The sequence below is a fragment of the Euprymna scolopes genome, chromosome 7 (genome assembly GCF_053919585.1).
Source record: "Euprymna scolopes isolate OS-2025 chromosome 7, ASM5391958v1, whole genome shotgun sequence".
Classification (NCBI taxonomy): domain Eukaryota; kingdom Metazoa; phylum Mollusca; class Cephalopoda; order Sepiida; family Sepiolidae; genus Euprymna; species Euprymna scolopes.
Window position 1 is genome coordinate 172,243,501 of NC_136488.1, and position 15,165 is coordinate 172,258,665.

General features: G+C 34.5%; 2 non-coding genes across 2 annotated transcripts in view; one reads left to right on the top strand and one right to left on the bottom strand.

The window, feature by feature from the left end:
• Nucleotides 1-115: 115 nt before the first annotated feature.
• Trnaq-uug (transfer RNA glutamine (anticodon UUG)) lies at nt 116-187 on the bottom strand. Its single transcript has one exon. It is a non-coding gene; the product is annotated as a tRNA-Gln (tRNA).
• A 14,959-nt stretch (nt 188-15,146) lies between these two features.
• Nucleotides 15,147-15,165, top strand: part of Trnaq-uug (transfer RNA glutamine (anticodon UUG)) — a 72-nt gene continuing 53 nt past the window's right edge. Inside the window, exon 1 of the tRNA in view lies at nt 15,147-15,165. This exon is cut by the window's right edge and continues 53 nt beyond it. This is a non-coding gene — a tRNA (tRNA-Gln).

The window sequence follows — 15,165 nt, forward strand, 5'->3', positions numbered from 1 at the left end:
TACACAAATTAATGAATGTCAGATTTTAATTATACAAAGAAGCGCAAAACATTTTTAATTATTTGTACTCGTATTTATCATGATTCGAATTTCAGATTAAAAGGAATTGTACAACAGGTTCTACCAAGATTTGAACTCGGATCGCTGGATTCAAAGTCCAGAGTGCTAACCATTACACCATAGAATCTTATAGTCGCCACAACTCATTAACGATATGATTACACAAATGTATGAATGTAAGATTTTAATTATACACGGAAGCACAAAACATTCTTAATTATTTGTACTCGTGGTTATCATGATTAAAATATCAGATTAAAAAAGTTCTACAAAAGGTTCTACCGGGATTTTAACTTGGATCTATGGATTCAAAGTCCTGAGTGCTAACCATTACGCCACAGAGCCTTATAGTCACCATGACTCATTAATGATATGATTACACAAATTAATGAATATCAGATTTTTATAATACAGAGAAGCACAAAACATTCTTGTACAAGAGGTTCTACTGAGATTTTAATTTTTATCGCTGGATTCAAAGTTCTGAGCACTAAACATTACACAATAGGCCAGTATAGTCACTACAACTCATTAACGATATGATTACACGAATTTTTGAATGTCAGAGGTTAATTATACACAGAAACACAAAACATTCTTAATTATTTGTATTCGTGGTGATCATGATTCAAATTTTAGATTAAAAGAAGTCGTACGTAATGTGCTACTGAGACTGGAACTCGGATCGCGTGATTGAAAGTCCAGAGTACTAACCATCGAACCGCGTTTTCACCATTACTCATCAACTCTATAATTACACGAATTAATTAATGTCAGGTAAAAATTATAAACAGATCACTGTATTCAAAGTCCAGAGTCCTAACCAAGTACACCATAGAGCCTTATAGTCACCGCGACTTGTTAACGATATGATTACACCAATTTATGAATGTCAGATTTTAATTATACACAGAAGCACAAAACATTCTTAATTGTTTCTACTCGTGGTTATCATGATACAAAGTCCAGAGTGTTAACCATTACACCATAGAACCCTATAGTTACCACATCTCATTAACGATATAATTACACGAATTAATGAATATCGGGTGTTTATTATACACAAAAGCACAAATCATTTTTAATTATGTGTACTCCGCATGATCATGATTTAAATTTCCGGTGTAAAGAATTTGTATGTAAGGATCAACCGAGATTTGAACTCGGATTTGTGGATCAAACGTCGAGATGTCACACCATTACACCAATAACCGTATAGTCACCATAACTCATTAAGTATATAATTACCCTAATTAATGAATGTCAGGTGTAAATTGTACACAGAACACACTACACTGTTAATTATTTGTACTCACTGTGACAATGATTCAAATTTCATATTAAAAAATTGTACGTAAGGTCCTACCGAGATTTTAACTCGGATAGCTGGATGCCAATTCCAGAGTGCTAACCATTGTAATGTGATCGACCGGAGGGAGCGAATTTCCCATCATTGCGGAGCCGGGTATGCTAAAACAGCTTCAATATATGTCGGGCAACGGATGATATCCCAAAGACTTAAAGTAAGGTATATAGATATATATTTTATTTCATTGTCAATAGAATATATATATTGCTTTATTTTTGGATGTTAGAGATATATTTTTATTCCAAATTTACGACAGGAAATGTTAGAACAATGCCTTGACATCGTCTGGCCTTAGGAGTCAGTGCCAGGTGTGCTGACTTATGCGTTTTGACCCCTGAGGTCATGGGAACTAAATGTTGATTTTGATTACAGATTGCAAGCCAACGACGTGGCTGAATTGCACACCTGCAATCTAGGGTTTCATCGCAAATGCGTGCTGTGATCTGAAATGCTTAGGAAATCATGTCATGCACACCTTACCTTACTATGTCGCGTGAAGTTAGTCAGTTTCCAGCCAGAGAGTGTGCAATAAACTCGAAGTAACTATACCGCTCCCTGAAGACGTGACCGCCACACCCCTCCTCCAACCCGTCTGAGGCTATCTCTGAAGAGAAGAGAGATTTGAGACTTTTAACAACTTACTAAGAACTGAACCATATATTTGTAAAAAAAATCTGTAATATATTTTGTGACGTAGAATAGAATTCAAGCGTCTGTTGTCCTTCTTGCCTGTGTGAGTTTTGTTATTCGTTTTCAGTATACCAGATTCAATGTGACGCCTCTCGAAGTACCAGAGGATACGAGCCGAGTTTTACGAAGTTTTTGAAAATCAGGGGTCCTTACGCAACTTCATATGAGAGGGCTTTGCAGGTGATGCCGTGACCAGGAGATTGGCCTGAAAAAGGGTGATACTTAACATTTCGCATTTATTTTGTTACTCGGGACACAAAAACAAAGACAGAAAGAAAAAAAATTATTTCCACAACGAACTCATGAAAAAAAAACTTAATAATAGAAAGAGACAGATAGACGGAGACGATTGAAAAAAAAAAAAGAGGGAAAGAAACTAAAGGAAAGTCCCGAAAGGGGGGGGGGAAACTCGGATACATTTTAAAAAAGAAAACCTTAAGAGAGAAAAGAACACTTAAAAATAAAGAAAAACGCCCGTTTGAAAAAAAAAACGTTAAGAGAAAAGAAAGAAAGAAAAGAACACATTTTGAAAAAAATTGGGGAAGGACAAGGGAAGGGAAAGAGTCTGATATACAAACTTTTTTTTCCTTTTCCTCTTCTTTGGACTGTAAGTGCGCTCTACGATCCACAATGACGGAGAAGAGAAAGACAAAGTCAGAGAGAAAAAAAAAGAGGAAACACAGACCTCACGGTAAGGCGAACCTTTTTTTTCCTCTGCTTGACTGCGCAATTTGGCTTCGTGATAGCGAGAGAGAAAGGAAGACTATGCGTATCCTTTTTGCTTGTCGCTATGTAAGCTGTAAAAGGATAGTACCAATAATCACATTAGTAATCTAAGACAGAGAGAAGGGGGGGGGTGTTTGCAGGGATTGAGTTATATTACTTTTGTTTATATGGAGTTAGAAGCTTGAAAAAATAGAAAGTTTTTATTGTTTTTTTTTGTTGTTTGAAATACCGAAACAAATCGATTATAATCCAGTTTAGACAAATCTGATATTTTTGCTTATATTGAGTTAAAGGCTGAGAAGGAGGAACGTAGAAAAGTGAACGTAACTTATAATTGCGAGATCTTTCTTTGTGAATTGTACACATTGTTACATGTTTTTAGTTTTTATTTTTTGGTTGATGTGATTTTTCTCTCTTGTTGAAGTTAATTGATATTGTGTCTATTTGAAAGTTTTAATATTATAGAGGCGCAGAGAGATTATCAATAATATTGACGAAGTAAATAACTGAATTATGCTAATGTCTAGTTAAGACGTAAGAAGGAATTCTTAATTACGATCCCAGCAGAGAAGGGATTGTGAGATGCGAACATTTTAACATCAAGAGGGTGTGTGTGTGGCGTTAGGGAGCGATGATGTTGGTGGCAGAGGTCAGGATGGAATTAACTTTTTACAGTGAAGGAGATAAGGCCTTGACAGCCCTCTCGGTGATATTGGGTGACAAAGACATCAAGAGACGACTCAGTCCAGAGAAATTCCTGGAGGGTCGGAAGACTAGTTTGATCCTAAATAATGTCACGAGATGTCAACGATAAAAGGTTAGAGTAACCTTGAGTGACCTGTGACCGAGGTGAAATGAGAACTGTTAGAGAATGCCTGCCACTTGGGGAACGACAAATCGGAAATGGGATGATGCGTGGCCTCATGACCGAGGCTAGAAGGAAAAGTGTGTACCCCACCTCGAGAATAGTTAATACGAAGGTATAGAGTTTTGTTCACTTATTTTACAGTAACTATTCGTTGAGTTCTGTTGAGAGCGGGATGGCTCTGATGATAATGATTTTTGAATTTAGTTACATGTAAATTGTGAGGGGAGAATTTTGGTAATTGAATTTAGTTGGAAAAAAAAGTTTTAAAAAATTGAGAGTATTAACTGAATCAGTTCGTGCCTGCGTGAGGTTTGTTATTCGTTTTCAGCATACCAGATTCAATATGATGCCTCTCGAAGTACGAGAAGATACGAGCTGAGTTTTACGAAGTTTGCAAAGATCAAGTCTCCTTATGCAACTTCATAAGAATTATGTCAGGTGTTAATTATACACAGAAGCACAAAACATTTTTAATTATTTGTACTATGGGTGATCATGATTCAAATTCAAATTTCAGATTAAAAGAAATTGTACATGAGGATTTTTTTTTACATGGGAGTCACCACTTATCAAGGCCCGAAGGTCACCCAGGGATAAGGGTTATTGTGTGTACAGTAATCAATGAGATAGTATTGTAGTAATCATTAGTATTGGGGGTTTTGATAGAGTGTTTTACTTAAGGGGGCGGTTTGTTTATGTTGGACTTGAAGACGTCCAAGTTGTAGTCAGGTGAGAAATAGGCAAGCGGCAGAGAGTTCCACTGGTGTGCACTTCTAAGAAAGAAGCTTTGCTCATGGAATCTACGTTTGGATTTAGGCACAGATAAAGTGTAGGGAAAATTATTGACAGTGGTTTCAGCCAGACGGGTGTTTCTCGTAAAAGATTGGCGAGGGGGGGGGACGAGGGATTGGAGCTCAGACGAGCACCTGCCATGGAAATAACGATAAAACAAAGACAGGCTCGCAACGTCTCTTCTGTGGGAGAGAGGTCGCAGGGAAGAGAAAAGGGCATCCCCCACTAAACCACAGAGTCTATTTTGTACTCTGTCAAGGCAGGATAGGCTGTTTTTACCAGCACCTGCCCAGATGTGGCAGCAGTACTCCAGCCTTTGACGTACTTGGCTTTTATACAGATAGAGAATTGCCTCAGTAGTGAGATATCTTCTGGAGCGGTAGAAGGATCCCACCATTTTCCCAGCATCCCTGGCAACAGATTTGATGTACGTGTTCCATTTCAGATCAGGAGTAAAGGTCAAACTCAGAAGCTTGTCAAAACATGGAGCCTCCCCAAGACGAGAGCCATCCATTTCTTAATTGATGCCAGATGGGGATCAGAGCGTTGATGATGTAAAGATAGAAACTTGGTTTTGGATGCATTAAAAGTGACCAGCCACGTCTACCCCCATTGTACCACGCGTTCAAGATCAGAGGAGAGAGAATTAGAGAGAACTTTGTCATTTACGGCCTTAGATGGTCGTGTCATCAGCATACATGTCAACGAATGATTTAAGTACGTGAAATAGTACGTGAGGTTCTACCGAGATGTAAATTCAGATCGCTGGATTAAAAGTCCAGAGTTCTAACCATCACAGCATGGAACCGTATAGTCACGATAACTAATTAACGATATAATTACAGGAATTAGTCAATGTCACGTGTTACCAATACACAGAAGAACAAAACATTTTTAATTAGTTGTAATCAGGGTGAGCCAGATTCAATTTTCATATTAAAAAAATCATACGTGAGCTTCCCCCGAGATTTGAACTCGGATAGCTGGATTACAAGTCCAGAGTGCTAAGCATTACACCATAGAAGCGTACAGTAACCATAACTTATTAACGACATAATTACACGAATTAATGAATGTCAGGTGTAGATTATACACAGAAGCACAAAATACTTTTAATTATTTTTAATCGGGGTTATCATGATTCAAATTTCAGATTAAAAGATACTGCACATCTATAATGTAACGTGTAATCTATCGAGATTAGAACTCGGATCGCTGGATTCAAAGTCCAGAGTGCTAACAATTGCCCCATAGATCTGTATAAAAACTGTAACTTATTAAGGATATAATAACACGAATGTATGAATGTCAGATTGTAATTATACACAGAAGAAACATTTTATAATGATTTGTATTCGGAGTGATCGTGATTCAAATTTCTTATTAAAAGTAATTATACGTGAAGTTCTACCGAGATTTAGCCTCCAATAGCTAGATTCCAAGTCCAGAGTGCTAACCATTACATCATAGAACGAACTAGTCACCATAACTCATTAACGATATAATCACACGAATTAATGAAGGTCGCGTGTAAATTATACACAGAAGCACAAAACATTCTTAATTATTTATACTCGGGGTGATCATTATTCAAATTTCATATTAAAAGAAATTTTACGTGAGGTTCTACCGAGATTTGAACTCGGATCGCTATAACTCATTAACGATATAATCACACGAATTAATGAATGTCAAGCGTTAACTATACACAGAAGCGCAAACACATTTTTAATTATTTTTACTCGTAAGTTTTTACTGAGATTCCAACTTGGATCGCTGAATTCAGAGTACAGAGGGCTAATCATTAAACCACCTGGTCTCGTAAACGATATAATTACACGAATTAATGAGTTTTACCTGTGTAATTATACACAGAAGCACAAACATTTTTTAAATTATTTGTACTCGGGGTGATCATGATTCAAATTTCAGATTAGAAGAAACTGTACCCATTGTTCTACCGAGATTTGTACTTGGATCGCTGGATACTAACCATTACACAATGGAAATGTATATACTTTTACGATATAATTAAACGAATACATCAATGCCATGTGTGTTATTATACACATAAGCACAAAATATTTTTAATTATTTGTCCTCGGGGAATTAATGATTCAAATTTCAAATTAAAATAAATAGTATGTGAGGTTCTACCGAAATGTGAATTCGGATCGCTGGATTCAAAGTCCAGAGTGCTAACCATTACACCAAAGAATCGTACAGTCAGAATAACTCATTAACGAAATAATTACACGAATTAATGAATGTCACGTGTTAATTATTTAAGTACTGATAGAACAGGCAGAGGGATGGAACATTTCGTCGATGGGACAGAGGCTGAAGCTTAGATTAGTTCAGGACCTATTTGGTTGGCGACTCTCTTTTGGACCGTATCCAGGAGCGAGAGACTAGTAGCAGATGCACCAGCCCAAATATGACAACACTACTCCATACATGGGCGAATGGTGGCCTTATAGTGGTTTAGGATACTTTCGGGCGTTACGGTAGAGAGAACCTATGTTCTTCGAAGTGGTCCTGGCAACCCTCTCTATGTAATTGTTCCAACTCATATTTCCTGTGAACGTTAGGTTGAGGAGTTTGAAAGATGTACTTTCAAATAAAAAGTATTTTGGCCATTACTATTGGTGGTAGAGAAGGTTTCTTGTAATTATTAAAGGAAACAAGTTTAGTCTTGGCAGCATTGAATGTGACCATCCATTTTTGTTCCCATTCCACTACAGATTGGAGGTCATCCTCTAGTGTTTCTGCCATTTCTTTAGATATGTGTTTATTTGTTTTCCGGTTGTGTCTGTTATAGAGCGTGGTTTCATCAGCACATGTACCCATCTCACAGACAATTTTGTCAGGGAGGTCATTTATGAATATCAGGAATAATAGAGGTCCAAGGATAGATCCCTGGGGCACTCCCGCATTTATATCATATTGTTTAGATGTATGACTGTCGAGGACAACCTGGATTTTTCTCTTATCTAAGAAGGATTTAATTATATTAAGTATCCTTCCAGTGATACCATATGATCTAATTTTCCTGAGAAGACTTTCATGCCATACCCTGTCAAAAGCCTTAGATATATCGAAAGCTACCGCTCCACCCTCCCCTGCTTTGTCCAGTGAATGATATATACGTTCAGAGATTACAGTTAGGATGTCTGCTGTGGAACAAACTAAAAGAAAAAAACTTTCATTTACGTTTTTTTACCAGTTTTTTTTTCTTCACTTTTTTTGACATCAAAACTAATTTTTTTCTTTTAATAACACAATAAGTCATAACTCATCATTTTTATAACAAACATTCCGTTAAATTTCTACTTTGGTATTTGTGAAACTGAATTATTTGCAGTTTGTTTTCGTTGCAACAGACCGTTAAAACAAATCTTTCTAGACTGAGGTAGCATAAAAGAAATTCGCTTAAACTGGAATATTGTCATAAAAAGGTGCTCAATATCCGGAGAAAAACTTCTCGTATTCCTTCTGCCGAAATATCTGGTGGAGAGTTTGTCACATACTTTTTTTTGGGGGGGGGGGGAGAGGGATTACATTTTCATGTTTTCATTCGTTCTTTTATTTTTGAAATTTCTGTTGGGTAACGTTAGAGTTGACATATATTAATGAAAAACTGCTCGATATTCTTAGTAAAAGCAGGTGTGGCCAAACCAAACTTCATGTCGACCCTGGCAACGCTGGATATCTATGCTAGTATATATATATATATATATATATATATATATATATATATATATATATATATATATACTAGCAGAGAGAGAGAGAGAGAGAGAGAGAGAGAGAGAGAGAGAGAGAGATATGGATAGATAGATACCACTTTTGGGGGCAATTTCATAACTTCCAAATCTCAGCGGCTATTGATCAAAACTCATTAACGATATGATTAAACGAATTAATGAATGTCACGTATAATTATACACAGAAGCACAAAAACAGTTTTAATTATTTGTACTCGGGGTGATCATGATTCAAATTTCAGATTAAAGGAAATTGCACGTAAGGTTCTACCGAGGTTAGATCGAGCGGAAAACGTTCTTAAATGATATGTAAAGTAAAAGTATTATACCGAAATACATCATTTGAAATCCAAATTAAAAATTCCGCAAAAAGTTTCTTCTCAACCGAACATATATATATATATATATATATATATATATATATATATTTATATTTATTTTATTTTCTCTATTTATTTATTTTACTTTATTTTATTTATTTATTTATTTATTAAATGGAGAGTAGATAATACACTGTGGTTGTGTTATCTCGCTTCTCCTTTTTTGTCCCTGAGTCCTCATTTCCAATGAGTGATTTTTCTGACAAAGGGTGAAGAAACAGCTGCCTTCCCTGATTTTTTTTATTTTTATTTTTCACATAAACTGTGGGTGATGCCCATTCACAGTAGTCCACTTTTTTTTTATTATTCCGATTTCTTCGAGTATATTTAATTCTTTCTCGATTGTTTCTAATGCCGAATACAGAACCTTCCTTTTGGGTTTAAACACCGATTTCGCTTCATCTTTCAGTTCAAATTTCACTTCCGTTTTAGTGCAGCAACTCAGACCTTCAGAAATTACATTTTTAAAATCCTTCTTCAAATCCCCAACAAATTTTCCTGGCAGTTTGGGACTTTCAGATCCTGTCACATTTACTCTTTTTGCAAAATGAGTTTATTGGTTTTTCCCATAAATTGAAAAGTATCATCAAATCTATACCGAAAAGATTAGAATTTTTTACAGGTACCACATACATTTTAGTTTTTAGCGTCTTTTCCTTCAGGGTAACATTAGTATAAAATTCATCCTTAAATTTTAATCTATTTCCAGACATTCCTCTGGCAATTTTCTTTGTGCTTTGGAAAACCAATTTTCTTCCATGTTGTTTCATCAATTAAGGATATGTCACTTCCAGTATCCAAAAGACAGTTTACTTTCCGGTCATTGTTTCTAACTTCAATATATTTCCTTTTTTTACCATACATGGACTCTTTTTTAGAATTAATAGTCTTTATTTCAGGCTTACAATATTTCTCCTTTTTGCATATACTGTTGACTTGTGTCCTTTACTCCCGCACTTATAGCATATTTTGCTTTTGAAGTAGCACTCTTTTGTGAAGTGATTCTTTCCTCCACACGTCTTACAGTATTTTTTTACATAGTGGTCACCTTACTTTACCCTTTGTATTTTGTCAACATTTTATTCTTCGATACTAGTATTATCCTGTTTTAAGTTTAACAGTTTCTGACATTCCTCAGTAACTTTCTGTAAGGTTACTTTTATGTCTTCGTTCATAATGGATAATATCCTAGAACGAATCTCTTTATCCTTCGAGGATGTTAACCCTTGCACAAATATCAAGCATTTAAACATGTCCTCTTTTAGGTCTTTAAACTTAAATAACTCGCATTGGGCATTTACTCTACCAGCATAGGCGATAAAGTCTTCATCATCTTGTTTCAAAATATTTAAACACCTATAACGAGTATAAAATAAGCTATCCCATTCCTCGAAAATGTTCGATAAAATTTCTATGGTCTCTTTAAAAGAAATATCTTCGGGTTTCCTTGGGTGTATAAAATTTGTATACTTGGTATTTTCATGGGAACCAAGTTTTTACAACAGTAAAATAATTTTTTCTTCGTCCGACCAGGCCTGACATCGTTTGGAAAAAAATATTTTCGTATCTACGATAATATGCTGGAAATGTTAAGTGGGTTCATATAAAAAATTCTGTCAGCGAATTTGCAATTCTTCCGGAGTGAACCAACAATCTTTTTTTTTTCTTCTTGTTTCATTAATATTGTTTTTAATACGTCATTTGTTTTAACTGTTCTGTTTGTAAAAATTCCATCTGACTTTATTGAGCTGCCAGTGCTAATTGTATAGTTTTTGTAAACTAGGCTAATTATTCCATGTTGAAGAAATTTTTTTTAACACAGAAATAAAACAAAAGGTTAACAGTACCTGCACAAAGCATTACATAAATTCACTGAATAGTTTTTTTTAAACCACAAAAAAAACATTCTTTTGTATACAAGGTTTTTGCAACACACACGAAATTGACACTGTAACACAGCCTACACGTGTTTTTTTTTCCGGCGTATTTTTTATTCTTATGAAACAAAAGAAATTTGAAATGGACACTTTAAAAAATTGTTCGTTTCAATACTTCGTAAAATGTCAATTTCTCTTTTTTTTCAGTAGGACCGTAACAGACGGAATTAAAAAATATATAACTTACTTTTTGTGTGTGTATCTTAGCTTTTTTTTATCACTAGTTGAATTTATCCGTGCAGTATTTTCTTCTCTTCGTTTTCCAATATTTTTGGCTTAAAGTTCTGTTTTTGTGAGTTCGAATCCTGTCGCCATTTGTTATATCCTTACTTTAAATCAGAATACAGCAAGAAACACGGAGTTATGGGTGAAATACAACGGGTTTATTTACAGGGGAATACAGGTGACATAAGAGTTACTCGACATATTTTCTTATTCTCTTCCTGTCTTTTTTCCTTCTCTCTCAGTCACGTGAGAGGGTATAGTTCATTTCATCTATGAAGGGATGTTAGGTCATTCTATTACATCATATATATATATATATATATATATATATATATATATATATATATATATATATATATTTCCCCAAAACCTCTCACGGCCCTGTCGGTGGGGCGTTAGAATACGCCGACTGCCCCTCTGCAGAGGGTAAAAGTCCCTCAATGGGGGTCCTGGATATGACCTTAAACTATATCCAGTGGTGAGGCCGCAGCTTTTGGCTTTGGGGAGCGTGGAGCCACCCTTTAATTACCATTGCTCCCAGGTCCACTCTCACCCGGAGTGGTAGTACCTGTTAGGGTCCCAACTATGGGTTAAATAGAAACCGACGTGAAAACAACAAATATATTCTATTAAAAAAAATTTTCTTCAAAATCTTTGGATTCGGCATTAAATAACCCGAAAAGGGTTGATATGCCGTAAAACAAAAACAACCAACCAACCAAAACCTCTCGCCTTGATGAAAAGGAGATTAAAACTTACAGTGGTTTTAAATGATCTGTAATAACAGCAAAGGGCGACTTGATTCTAAATATTTCTCATGTGACATATCTCCCTTTTTTTTGAAAATAGGGTACGATTATGAAGATTTCCAGTATTGAATATTGAAATGCTCATATCTTTGGTTCTATATGACGAAACTACATGAAAATTTGCAGGCGTTTTGAAGATTAGAATACTATTCTATGATTAAAATTTTATGACAATTGGTAAAAAAGGACCTATATTTTCGAACCAATAAAATATGCCCTAATTGCATACAATTGTATATATAGTGTCCTGGCAAGCTTTAGTTTTGCTACTTGGGGATGAATTCTGCTTGCTTTTTTATTTTTGTTTTGCTTGATTGTCTCCCCTGTGGCCTTGCCAGACTACTGATATATTTATACAAATTTATATATATATATATATATATATATATATATATATATATATATATATATAAATTCGTATTCCTGTCTGTTTTTGTTTGTTTGTTCACAAGTTGATTAATATACACAAAATTAATACTACAAAAATCCATTAGTTTATCATATTATTCATTCCTATATATCCTATGATTATTGTAAAATATAAGATTAAAGAGGCGACGTCATTTGCATATTACATTAAGGAAAATCAACTTTATTAAATGGCGGTGTATTAGTTATTCGTTATAGTGAGAGAATTATTTTAAGTGTTCTATTTAAGTTTATTATTTAAATTTGATTTATATTGATAACATATTTAATTTAATTTATTTTTACCGACGTCGATTTTTTTATGAATCGGTTTGAGTTATTTCCCTTGGGCACGAACGGTGTTCCCTCCCCCCTTTTCGGCGGATATTAAAACTAAAAATTTAAAGCATTATTTTTGGGATTAGTTTAAATGAAATAATTTCCGTGGTTTCGCAATTAACGTTGTGGTCCAATGAATTTTTATTTTAAATTAAACAAACAATTCAACTACGATTCTTTATTTAAAACAAAAACAAAAAACTTTCATTTACGTTTTTTGTACCAGTTTTTTTTTTTCTTCACGTTTTTTTGACATCGTAACTATTTTTTTTTTTCTTTTAATAACGCAATAAGTCATAACTCATCATTTTTATAACATAAACATTCGTTTAACACAAATTCTACTTTGGTATTTTTGAAACTGAATTATTTGCAGTTTGTTTTCGTTGCAACAGATCGTAAAGACAAATCTTTCTAGACTGAGGTAGCATAAAAGAAATTCGCTTAAACTGGAATATTGTCATAAAAAGGTGCTCAATATCCGGAGAATAAATTCTTTTCGTATCCCTTCTGCTGAAATATCTGGTGGAGAGTTTGTCACATAGTTCTTTTTTCGGGGAGAGGGATTACATTTTCGTGTTTTCATTCGTTCTTTTATTTTTGAAATTTCTGTTGGGGTAATGATGGAGTTGACATATAATAATGAAAAAATGGTCAATATTTTTAATATAGCAGGTGTGGCCAAACCGAACTTCATGTCGACCCTGGCAACGCTGGGTATCCATGCTAGTATATATATATATATATATATATATATATATATATATATATATATATAGAGAGAGAGAGAGAGAGAGAGAGAGACCACTTTTGGGTGCAATTTCATAACTTTGAAATCTCAGCGACTATTGAGCAAAATTTAACAAATGAAGACTTGTTGGAAAGGTAATGACCTGAATTATGTTGTAGGCTATGTGACATTAACTCTTAAGACCGCACATCATCTATTATGAAGAGCCTGTTTTTGGCACTTTTTTACAGCCATAAAATATTTCAATCATAGTCATTTGTTTTCCTAGTTTTGCATATAAATTACAAAATATCTGATATTTCCTCAACACCTCTGGCCTTGATATAGGGGAGACTAAAACTTGCTGCCATGGTTTCAAATGATCTGAAATAACAGCAAGGGAAGACTTGATTCCAAATATTTCTCATGTGTTATCGATGATAATACCTGCAATTTTAGCTTTGGGGTTATTTCTTTCAAAAGCTGTCCGCTCTAATTCTCATATTTCTGAATGTAGTGCCAATGAATAAATGGAAACAACGTTTTCATCTTTTCTAAATGATAAATGGCGGAGTTTTACAACCATCACCCCCATGGGTAATTTCTATACTGATAGGGTTTTTGAAATTTTTTTTCACTGGATTATTATTGATTGGACACTAATTAATCAGATTATGAAAAGAAAATTGAACAAAAAATATCATTATTTCGACAATTGAAAGGGGTGCTCACTTTTTAGTTACAACATTTTGGTAAATCGGTTACCCATTTTGTAACCAATGAAAACGCGGGTATACCAAACCATAGAAAGTAAAAATGACATGAGCCTACCGCATTTGTAAGTAAGAAATAATTTTGTTTCTCAAAGAATAGAATGAACATGACTGTTTTTGTTTTTTTTTATCGTTGTTGTTTATGAAAATAAAATTTCGATTTTTTTTTTTTTTTTAACTTATTTAGTTTTTGGTATTGAAAAGTGAGTTTGTGAGTGTTTTTTTTTCTTTTTAAATAATTTATTTGTTTTTATGAAAGGTAAGTTTGTGGGTGTTTCTTTACAATAATTTATTCGTTTTTATGAAAGGTGGGTTTGTTTTTGTTTTCATTTTTTTTTTAAATTTTTTAAGTATTATAAATTTCACTAACATGCTGGAGAAATGTTTCATTATTTTCCATCCCGTTGTCAATTTTCATATCATACGCCTCCCGATACATTGCTTCGTCAACATGGGACCATTTCATATCTCTCGAAGACACTTCCGTGTTTAGAAAAAAAAATGGGTGACTGATTTACCAGAACGTTGTAACTAAAAAGTGAGCACCCCTTTCAATTGTCGAAATAATTTTTTTTTTTCTTTTTTCAAATTTTTTTTTCAATATCTGATTAATTATTGTCCAATCAATAATAATCCAGTGAAAAAATTTCAAAAAACCTATCAGTATAGAAATTACGCATGGGGGTGATGGTGGTCGTACAACTAACTCCGCCCATTTCTTAATAATGTTTTCCATGACATTCTTTTGAAATTTAAATGTGAATCTTGAATCTAGGAAAATAGACACCACACACAAGTTTTTATCATTTAGATGGGATGAAAATGTTGTTTCCATTGATTCATTGAAATATTATACAGTCGTAAAGATTTCGACTAAATTCAGAAATATCGGAATTAGACTGGACAGCTTTTGAACCGCCAAGCTAAAAGCTAGAAAGAGAAAGAGAGAGAGAGAGAGAGAGAGAGGGGGAAAGAAAGAGAGAGAGAAAGAGACAGAGTTGGGTAAGTTTGCCAAATCGTCACTGCATGTTAACGGACACACGTACACAAAAACACACACACACACACACACACAAAAACACACACACACACACACACACACACACACACACACACACACACACACACACACACACAAAGACACACACACGTACACACACACACACACACACACACACACACTCACACACAAAGAAAACAAAGTAGTGCAGCAGTGCAGCAGTCAGCACTGCAGCATAGGCTAAAAATGAATAAATAAATCCGCTCGAGGTGCGGTTCTATGGTGTAATGGT